The sequence below is a fragment of the Mesocricetus auratus genome, unplaced genomic scaffold (assembly GCF_017639785.1).
Source record: "Mesocricetus auratus isolate SY011 unplaced genomic scaffold, BCM_Maur_2.0 contig_4220_pilon_obj, whole genome shotgun sequence".
NCBI lineage: Eukaryota > Metazoa > Chordata > Mammalia > Rodentia > Cricetidae > Mesocricetus > Mesocricetus auratus.
Window position 1 is genome coordinate 2,210 of NW_024430484.1, and position 8,715 is coordinate 10,924.

Genomic DNA, 8,715 nt, shown 5'->3' on the forward strand with positions numbered 1-8,715 from the left:
CTGATGCCCAAAGGACCATACATCTTATCATAGAGATACTTTCTTACACATCGTCACTGCTGCTCCCTTCACAATAGTCAAAATTAGATTAATCCAAGATACCTGCCAATTGATGCATGAATAATGAAAATATGGCATATTTACACAGTGTTGTATTATTCAGCTGCTAAGAGAGACAAAAATGTTGAAATTTACAGGAAACTAGATGGAGCTACAATGTATCTGTTTGATCTTGAAAACATTACCTAATATGATTGTAAATTGGATTGTAATAGGTGGATAACTAGAACTGTGAGTGATGTTTTCCTGAATATTTCAGAGTAGTAAGGGTAGAATGTGATAACCAAAAACTTATTTAAACCGCAAGAGGAATCATATCAGTGCAGAAACACATTTAACCCACAGCTGCACTGCACACCACAGTGTGTTAGAGAAACATACTCATCCCTGTATATTGTACGTTTTTTCACTGAAGGACACCTGGGGGATCCAACTCCCGTGGTTCCAGTTCAGCAAACGAATCCAAAGATAAGGTAAAGTGTCTATTCATGGATTTAATTTCCTGATCCGAACTGGGATTGTGTGGCTCTTACTTTTCAACGTTCCAATGGCCAACCTACCACCATTTTATTTCATTTTATTTTATTGGTTTTTCAAGATAAGGTATTGTGGTAATATATCAATTAAGATTTATTAAAGCTTGCCTGGGGATTCAGAAAGCCAAGTCACCTCAAGCTATAGAGATCAGGCAGTGGTGGTACACACTTGTAATCCCAGGACTCAGGAGACAAAGGCAGATGGATCTCTGAGTTCAAGGCCACCTAGGGTTCAGTGAGATTGAATCAGTCTAAATGAGCAGCAGAGCTCACACATTTAATCCCAGCACTAGAGAGGTATAAAAATAAGAGCAGGGTCTTTAGGAGTCTGTCTCAGGATTCTCCAGCCAGGTTGTTTAGAGCATAGCAGTGTGGGGTTGTAGTGTGAGGTTTGGTGGAGCCAGGATCACCTTTCAGCTGGAGGCAGAGGTAAGATTTATTGGCCCGGCTGTTTTACTTTTCTGATCTTGAGTTTGAAGTTTGGACCCCAGTATCAGTCTGTGTGTCTTTTATTTTTCATGTTACAGGATTTCTCTGTTACTTTGAAGCCTGTTCTGTAAGTCACAAGGCTGGTCTCAAACTCACAGAGATCTGCCTGCCTCCACCTCCCAGGTGCTGGGATTAAAGGTGTGCTCCTGTCCCTACTTTATTCAGACAGTTTGTCAAGGAAAAGTATTTTCTGGAACTGTGCATAATATGGCTTATTTTCCTGGCATATGATTTTTATGCTGTTAGTTAATTATTCTGATTTCATTATCTCACCTTTCCTTGTGCTATTCTTTTTTAAAACATTTACTAATTGACCCTAGTTTACAGAAATTACTTATAGTTGCTTCTGTATCTGAGTCTGTCTATGACCATTCTGACTCATGGTGTTTTGCTTCTTCAATACCTGTCTGCATAAACAATTCAGCACTCAGTTCTGTCTGAAGGAGCATGCCTTTAATGCCAGGACCCTGCCATCTCTACCTGGAAATCCCACCTATACCTCCTCCTCTGATATTGGCCATTCAGTTTTTTATTAGACCAATTAGGTGCCTTAGGCAGGCAAGGTAAAACAGCAACACATCTTCATGTAGTTTAACAAATGCAACACATCTTTGCACAGGAAAACAAATATTCAACAACATCTTTCTCCTCCTCTTTCCCCTCTGTTTCCTCAATTTTTAGTTATTCCACTGAGTATAATTAATGCTATTCATATATTTATAGCTATGAGGCCATCTCTTCGGTAGTGTGGTCAACCTACCATTGTCTACACTCCCAAAGGAAAAAAAATAATCTCCCCCAGCAGTCATCAACCATCAATTGCTCCTTAGCTAAGTGTGGGGCCTCATGAGCCACTATCCTGTAGTTCTGTAATTTTGACTATTTTTATTTTCTACAAGTTATATGCCGGTAACCATAGCTGCTTCGGGTTCATGACTATAACAACTATCTTAAGTCCAGAAGAAAACATTCCTCCCTGTTCTCTGGCTCTTATGTTTCCCAATTCAGATGGTCTTCAGTGTTCTCTGAGCTTGGGACATGTTATAGATGCCCCACTTATGTTTGAGCATACACAGTGTTATATTCTTGGCACTTGGAGCAAGTCTAAGTTTCTGCACTAATTAATGTTCATGCATAAAGAATCTTCTCTCACTTATTGCTGCTCTAGCTGGCAGTATGAACCTGGGAGAGCTGGGCCTAAAAATGAGGCAGACTACAGTCTTGTGCAATAATCCACTTTACTCAGAGAATCAGGCAATTTATACTCCGAGGCCTAAGAAAAATCACATGAGTAAGATGTTCAATCACAAGGACAAGTCACACGTGACAAAAATACGTTTTTCCATAGAGGCTAATGAATATCAACACATGAAGTAAACTCACTCCTATCTGCTACCACTAGGGGGAGCATGGAAACACATTCCCAGAACATTTCTGTGTTTTGATGAAAACGAGGTCACAAGGCTCTTGTCCTGTTTTCTTATGAGCCTCAGCATTCTCGCACAACTCTGATTCTTGACTCTGTTCCAACACTAACTGGGCTTGAGAGTAGCACAGATATATGGGTATAAACACTAATATTTAGAAGGCTGTTTGATAACATGACCATTTAGCAATGGTCTCTTCCTTTTTGATCAAACAGAAACAAGGCAAATTATATAAGTATTGATGCCATGTAATTATGCAGTTAAACTCAATATAAAGTTGTGCTTTCTATTTTATATAGTTATTTTTATTTGTATGTGTGTCTCTCTTCCATCCCTGTATGTGGCTAAGGTGGCCAGAAGACAGAGCATGAGTTACAGGCAGTTGTGAGCATCTGGCTCTGAGGGCTGGGAACCAAAGTTGTTCCCTTTGGAAGAACATGAAAGTCTCTTAAGCATCGAGAGCCTCCCTCACACCACAAGGTAGTTTTTATGAAAGTAAATTGTGGAAATTAATGAGTCAAGTGGTGGAATTAATGAAAAAGTTTTTATATTAAAGAACATCAGTTATTGGGCTGGAGAGATGGCTCAGCAGTTAAGAGCACTGGGCTGGCTACTCTTTCAGAGGACCCCAGCACCCACATGGTGATTGGCAACTATCTGTCACTCCATTCCCGTGGGATTAGCTGCCCCCTTCTGGCTTCTTGAGCATGGGACCTGTACATACTGCACAGGCATACATGCAGACAAGACACTCATACACATAAAAGATTTTTTAAAAATTAAAATTAGTTATTCTTCATATCAAACTGTTATCAAAGGTCACAGAAAAAACTGAGAAGCACAATGTCAATGAGGTAGATTCGACAGAAAACCTGAACCTTGGTGCTGCAACTTCAGTTTTTCAAGCACTTGATGAAAAGGCTAAAGACCAAGTGGAGAACCAAGTAGAGCATGGGTAAGGCTACAGTGATTATTTAACAGCAGACCCTATTCTCCACTGAAACTTGTGTGCCTGATGAACATGTCCTATACTTCTTACACCTGGGACACTCTGTCTTGCATGATCATAAGATGTTAATCAACAACCAGATGCTATTATTTCCCATTCTGCTGACATATTTTATTAAAATTGCAACCAGTGTTGGCAAATTTGAGAATAAAGCATTTGCAAGCACTGTCATTGAAATCAATGAACAGATTTTCAAGGTTAATTTATTATGTGTGGCATGTATCAGAATTTCAAATATTTTACTGTTTTAAACCTAATTGTTTACTCAGGAAGATCATTCTGAGATGGAAAAATATTCCTTGTGAAGACATATGTATACATGATGTTAAATACATTTATTTGTTTTATACTACAGGTGACCATATGTTATATGTACATATCAAGGGTATATAATATACATAATAAACACACTTATAACAATATGTTTCATATGTGTGTATGCTGAGGGTGTGGCTATTCATGGTGAAATCATAAATTTTGTACATTCTCTAAACAGTCATCAAGATACTGAAATTGTCATATTCATAGACTAATGTATTTTAGAGTTTTAACATGAAAGATTTAGAATATGGTTGCATGGTGTCAGACTGATCTAGCAGAGAGGAGCATGTTTATTCAATTTGTTATGTTTTGATGTCTAAACATTAGAAATCTTAATACATTGCCTTGGGAGATTTACACTAGACAAGGTGCATTGAACTTGAATTCGTACTTGTATTTCTGTGGTAAGAGATTATTGCTGGGTTGGAATATTTTCATCTAATTCAATATAGAAGCTGTAAGTTCAAAAATGAACTATCACACATAGTGAGTACCACATGAGTCATAGTTCCCAAGGAAAAACTGCCTTATGTTCTGTCACTAAATGTTCACCATGTATAAAGAAGAAAATACTATTTTAAAATGAGTTTTATTGACGAAAAATATTTTTGCTGAAAATTACAGTTGAAATCTTCGTGTATTTATTTCTATAAAACAACGCATTTTGCCTTAACTGGTAGGATGATGAACTAAAACTTTTCGTTTTATGATGGTGGTAGTGATAATACATTTCTGATTCCTAGTTCTTGTCTTGTTTACAATCCTGTTCTTGCATATGTAGTCATTGTAGTTCAAATAGTCATAACGTACTATGGAAAGAAGGAAAATTGGAATTTGTGTTTAATACATTTGATATTTTTCTGAAAAGATTTTATGTTATTGTAGGTCTGTGATGAAAACTTCCAAAGCAACAAATAAGGTATGGAAAAATTAATTTAAAATAGCCTAATTAAAATACAGTGTAAAACACAAGCCAATACATCATTAATTTTAAAATATATTATGAGAGTAAAATTAAAAAACTGTATTTCTAGTCATATGTAGACATTTTGAAAAAGATTATTAAGGAAAAGCAACCCTGGGGTGGCTGAGGAGGAGGGCAGGGGAGGAGGAGAGGGAGAGTGAGGTGGGACTGACATGTGAAAAAGCTGTTTCTAACTTAAATACAAAAGGAAGAGGAGAAAAAAGAAAGAGTAACCAATGTAAAGCTATCTTTTCTATGAAATATATATCTACGTTTTTTGTTGTTGTTGAGGCAAGGTCTCACTGTGTATCCTTGATTGGCCTGAAACTCACTACTTTGACCAGACTATCCTGGAACTAATAGATATTCACCAGCTTCTCCGTCTTGAGATTAAAAGTGTGCTTAACTACACCCAGAATATCTATTTGGTAACATAAAAATTGGATACTTCCCACATCTTTAGTGTTTGGTATAAATAACCTATAGACATCTGAAATTGCTACTACTCATTTTGTAGGTCAAAGAAGTAATTAATAAGTTTGGCCCTAATACATTTGTCCTGCATGAAAGAATCTCAGAGTACTGTGAAATGCTCAATTTTGACACAATCTTGTCACTCATAGAAGAGCTCATGAAGCAGAGCAAAGGTAAGAGTGCTGCACATGTGTCTGTGTGTGTGTGTGTGTGTGTGTGATAGAGATGAGTACACACTGCTTAGAGCTGCCCGATATGACAAGGGTGTATTAGAGTATTGTCAATGTCACTGATTGGCTTTATATCAAAGAAGAGTGAGAGCTAGTCTCAGCAGGAGCTGACACCAAGCCCACTGAGATTCAGTGAGTGATTGCGGGTAGCTCACTGTGTTGTTGTGATTTAGCATGTTGTGTGGTTTAGCATGTAGATTACATGTTAAACAACAGGCTTCAGACTAGGCAGCCAACATAATGTATAAATTAATTATCCAGGATTCCGGGTGCTGAGAAATCTAATTGCAGTCACTGGTGGACCTAACTGAGGGTATAATTAGTTCCTCATGAGTAGGTTTTGCCTTTTTCTTACATCTTCCCTGGGCTGGAGGAATGAAGCAGCTCACTAGAGTCACATTGATGAAGAATGCTAAAGCTCTTCATGGTGGCTCTGCCCACACTAAATATCCAGTGCTGTGGTTACACTGCATGATGCAAATTTTGAAGAGATGCACTACAATGACAGGTTTTGTTCATTGGTTCCTTTCTTTTACTGAGTTTGTATTATATATTACCTTCTATATTTTCTTTTACAAATATTTTATTTTTACTAAGAGCGTGTGTGTTTGTGTGTGTGTGTGTGTGTGTGTGTGTGTGTGAGTGTGAATCTGAAGAGGGCATCAGATACAGGTAGTGTTTGCTATCATGTGGGTGCTGGGAACTGAATTTGGGTCCTCTATAAAAGCAATAAATGTTCTTAACTGCAGAATCATCTCTCAGTCCTTCTTTTGTTTCTTAAAATGGGAGCAAAGTCATTTTCTTGTGAACCTAGTGGAAACATCCAGTGCTAATATTTTCAGCTCAGTACTGCCACAGTTACATTCTACAAACTCTGGTTTCCTATATTTTTTTATTTTTTTCAACACTTAATACTTTGGGTTATGTTTTCTTTTCTTTTTTATCATTTTTTATTTTAATTTTAAATAGCTTGTTTTACATGTCAATCCCAGTTCCCTCTCCCTCCCCTCCTCCCGCACTCCCCTTCCCCCCTCCCTCCCACCCTATTGCCAAATCCTTCCACATAGGGGATATCTAGAGTCTGTCATTTTACTCTTGGTAGGGTCAAGGCACTCCCTAAGAGTCCAGGCTGAGAGAGCATCTCTCTTTGTGCTATAGGCACATGAAGACAGTTTGTATACCAGGGATAGACACTGATCCACAGCTCAGGGCCCCATAGGTTGCCCAGGCCTTCTCGCTGACACTCACATTTGGGGGTCCAGATCAGTCCCATGCTGGCCTCCCCACTGTCGGTCTGGGGTCCAAGAGCACTCCCCTGTTCAGATCAGCTGTCTCTGCTGGTTTTGCCAGCCCATTCTTTGCCAATTTGCTCATCACTCCTCTCTCTCTGTCACTGGGTTCCTTGGGTTCAGTTCAGTGCTTAGTTGTGTGTTTGCCTCTGCTTCCATCAGTCACAGGATGAAGGCTCCCGGATGGTTATAGACATCAAGTTCATTATCAGGAATGGGCATTCGAGGTGGTCCCTCCACTATTGCTTAGCTTGCCAATTGATGTTATACCTTTAGATCACTCGAGGTCACTCTGGTGCCTGATCTGTCTTCGATCCTATGATTCCCTCTTCCCCCTATTCTACCCCCACCCCCTCAACTTCCTGTTCCCCCATGACCAACTCCCTTCCTCTTTACCCCCTCTATTCTTCCCAGGTCCCACTCCCCCCACCCCTCGCCGTGTTCCCCATCAGAGGATCTTGTCTCCATCCTCTTCTCTTGGGTACTATGCATATATGCATATCTTTTAGGTTCTTTCCTGTTTCCCAGACTCTCTATCTGTGGAAGTGCAGACTGGCACTATCCTGATCCATATCTAGAATCCATATATGAGTGAGTACATACCATGTTTGATATTGAAAACTAAACATAGAACACTGTGTAAGTATCTACATCTGTACCTTATTGAAAACTAATGACACAATGCTGTGTGAGAATCTACATGTGTAACTTACTGAAAATTAAGATACTACAATGTGTAAGTATCTACAGGTGTAACTTATTGAAAACTAACGATACAACATTGAGTGAGATTCTACACGTGCAACTTATTGAACACTAACGGTACAACGCTGTGTGATAATCTACACGTGTACCTTATTGAAAACTAACGATACAACACTGTGTGAGATTCAACACGTATACTTATCGAAAACTAACGATACAATACTGTGTAAAAATCTGCTCATGTCCCTTATTGAAAATTAACGATATAACGATGTGTGAGATTCTACATGTGAACTTATTGAAAACTAAATATACAACGATGTGTGAGATTCTACAGGTGTACCTCTTTGAAAATTAACGATACAACGCTCTGTGAGATTCAACACCTATACTTTATAGAAAAATACCAATAAAAGATGTGTGACAATCTACAGGTGTAACTTACTGAAAACTAAAGATACAACACTGAGTAAGTATCTAAACGTGTAACTTATTGAAAACTAACTCTCCAACGCTGTGTGATAATCTACAAGTGTATCTTATTGAAAACTAACAATACAAAGCTGTGTGAGATTAAACACATAGTACTTATCAACAACTAACGATACAATGCTGTGTGAGAATCTACATGTGTACCTTATTGATAACTAACGATACAATACTGTGTGAGAAACTATAAGCATAACTACTTGAACACTAGCGATACAAAACTGTGAGAAAGTACATGAATAACTTCTTGAAAACTAGTGGTACAACAGTGTGAGAAACTACATGCATAACTTCTTTAAAACTAACGATATGCCCTTTCAAGCCCCAAACCCCACGAGTCCAGCTTCAGGTGAGATTGGGTCTCCAGCGGGACCCCCCACACAACACCAATCCCCTTGATCTTCCAGGGCCCCTCCTGGCATCCAGAAGACCAACCCACACAGGAACGACACCAGCCCTTTCATGCCCCAAACACCAATGAGTCCAGCTTAAGGGCCACTCCTCGCATCCAGAAGACCTGCCCACCCAGGAAAGACACCAGCCCTTTCATGCCCCAAACACCAGTGAGTCCAGCTTCAGGTGAGATTGGGTCTCCGGCGTGACCCCCCACCAACACCCATCCCCTTGATCTTCTGAGCCACTCCTGGCATCCAGAAGACTCACCCAGAAAGGAAAGACCTCAGCCATTCCAAGACTCCAAACCCAGCGAGTCCAGCTTCAGG

At 39.3% G+C, this 8,715-nt stretch overlaps 1 long non-coding RNA gene across 1 annotated transcript; it reads left to right on the forward strand.

The window, feature by feature from the left end:
* Positions 1-469: 469 nt before the first annotated feature.
* LOC121138067 lies at positions 470-5,590 on the forward strand. The gene is made up of 5 exons (XR_005875278.1): positions 470-533; positions 2,862-2,992; positions 3,331-3,467; positions 4,728-4,761; positions 5,324-5,590. It is a non-coding gene; the product is annotated as an uncharacterized LOC121138067 (long non-coding RNA).
* The last annotated feature ends 3,125 nt before the right edge of the window (positions 5,591-8,715 follow it).